Source organism: Rhinolophus ferrumequinum, chromosome 4 (assembly GCF_004115265.2).
Source record: "Rhinolophus ferrumequinum isolate MPI-CBG mRhiFer1 chromosome 4, mRhiFer1_v1.p, whole genome shotgun sequence".
In the NCBI taxonomy this organism is placed as follows: domain Eukaryota; kingdom Metazoa; phylum Chordata; class Mammalia; order Chiroptera; family Rhinolophidae; genus Rhinolophus; species Rhinolophus ferrumequinum.
Window position 1 is genome coordinate 13,398,594 of NC_046287.1, and position 2,340 is coordinate 13,400,933.

Genomic DNA, 2,340 nt, shown 5'->3' on the forward strand with positions numbered 1-2,340 from the left:
TTCTTTCCTTCCTTCTTTCCTTCCTTCCCTCCCTCCTTCTCCCTCCTTCCCTCGCTCCTTCTTTCCTTCCCTCCCTCCCTCCTTCTCCCTCCTTCCCTCGCTCCTCTCCCCCTTCCTCCCTTCCCCCCCTTCCTTCCTTCCTTCCTTCCTTCCTTCCTTCCTTCCTTCCTTCCTTCCCTCCTTTCCTTCCTTCCAGTTTTTAAAATTGTAATACAGTTCAGATCAGCATGTCTCGTTCATTTCAGCTCCTTTACTGCCAAACCTGGCAGTAGGACTGCTTCAGTTTCTCTGCCTTCTCGTCGTCTGTGATGACCAACGTATAAAGGTATCTGCTGCATCGAAGCTAAACTTCACTTATTTTTCTTGATCTTCACACATCTGGCATCCTTTCACCTGCCTATGAACAGGAAGTCCTTGATTTCTTCAATTTTGTGAGGCATGGCCACGAGGCATGGAGAGCGCCGCTGGCACTGCAAATGGCAACATGCAAGGAGGATAAAAAGCAAGCCCTAAGTTCTTTCTATCTGTGTTCTCTCCCGCTATGATTCATGGAAGGAAAACTGCTCCTTCTTCTCCACCTGTAATTCTTGATCAAAACTTTAACTTTCACTAGTCCCTTTGGTATGACTTAGTCATGGATGAAAACATCTTCTCTTACATGGATAAGGTGAAGATCAGAATCACGTACCAGGAAAAGGTATGTTTTCACAGCTTGTACAAAATCCGTGGTCACTGAGCAAAAAGGGCCCAATACAAATTAATATCCTACAATATTTCACAAGGAAATATATTCATATGATTTCTTCCTGTTCAATATTTAATTAACATACTATATAGCTAGTTGACCTGTTCTCCTAATTAGATGATACATACTTTATGGGGATAATCAATGTGTTTACTTCTCTAAATCAAGATACTTTAAGCAGTACTTAAAGTTTGTATCATCTAACACTTCCAAGAGATATAATTACATATATGTAAAATATTTTCTGCACCCTGCATCATACAATCATTGATAATGCTTAAGTAATATAGTGAACCACATTAAAATCAATGGATGCTATCACAAATAAGAGCATGACAAGCAGTCAGTAGGTCATAGCAGAAAATAACAGTAGTTTTGGTGAAAAGGTTTCAGTTCCAGCTTTAGCAATAACTAACTAGGTATCCTTAAGTATCTGCCTATTGAGGGTAATTGGGAGAATTAAAGAATAAGTAACATGAAAAGACAACTAAGTCCTTTTGTAGAATGTAGTGAATGTTTACAAATGTACCTTTTCCTCCTATATTATTGGGGCTTATTTTTTGAAAGACATAGGGATCAAAAATGTGCTTTACTATCAAAAGAATTTTTTAAGTGAATGTAAATTCTCAGAGAAAAATTCTAGTTGATAGTTATGAATAGAAACACATATTGTGGTAGCAAAATAAGACTATTAAATATATAGTCTTCATAGTGTGAAAAATCTTAGTCCGAATACAGTAAATAGAAACATGTTTTTAAATAGAGTAAAACTAGTTAGTTAGAGGAAATAATTACCTCAAAATGAATAAAGCCAACAACAACAAAATTAAGAGCAATCCAAGGGGAAAAAATGACAATAGCACAAAAGGTAAACTATGAATCATGTCTGATAGAAATAATTATTTTAGGAAAAATTCAACTCAGACTTGTGTTAAAATAACTTTTCACTATTAACAGAAACCAAAAATATCTCTTTTCACTGCAAATACAGTATTCTATGTTCAATTGCTTCATACTACAGAGATAAGTATTATTTTTTCAAACATTGGGTCATTGCAAGCCTCAGTGTTATAATAGTTTAATGCATACAACTTTTTAAAAATGTTCAAATTTTGAGTTTTTATGTAGAAAGGACAATGATGATAAAAAAACAAAATGTCAACAGCTTTCCTGGATCCAAAATACGTTACAAAGGGCTATCGTATATGTTAGTATATGCTTATTGATTATGTTAAATACGTATATACAAAGAAAAGTCAATCGATTTTTTTCCTGACTTCTCAATCTGAGGGTTGACCAAGAAGTTTGATGCAGCTGACTCAACTCTAGACACGTTGCTTTCTGATTCTAGCCTGCCCACCTACCCTCAACTCCTTTTTCTTAGAGCATTTAGTTTTAGAACTCATCTTGGTAAATTATTTATCTACCCCTTCAAGATGTAAATCGTTAAAAAGGTCTCTTCTTGGCTTTACAACCCAGAATAGCTTTCTCAAAGACCTGGGAGCCATCTTTAAAAATGTAAACATTAAGGGAGGTAGCAACTCCACTTCCCTGTTTCTGTGTGAGGGTTGGAGCCTAATCTTAGCGCGTGACTT

At 36.1% G+C, this 2,340-nt stretch overlaps 1 pseudogene; it reads right to left on the reverse strand.

The window, feature by feature from the left end:
* Positions 1-236: 236 nt before the first annotated feature.
* Positions 237-440, reverse strand: LOC117021756 (60S ribosomal protein L38-like; annotated as a pseudogene).
* Between the last annotated feature and the right edge of the window lie 1,900 nt (positions 441-2,340).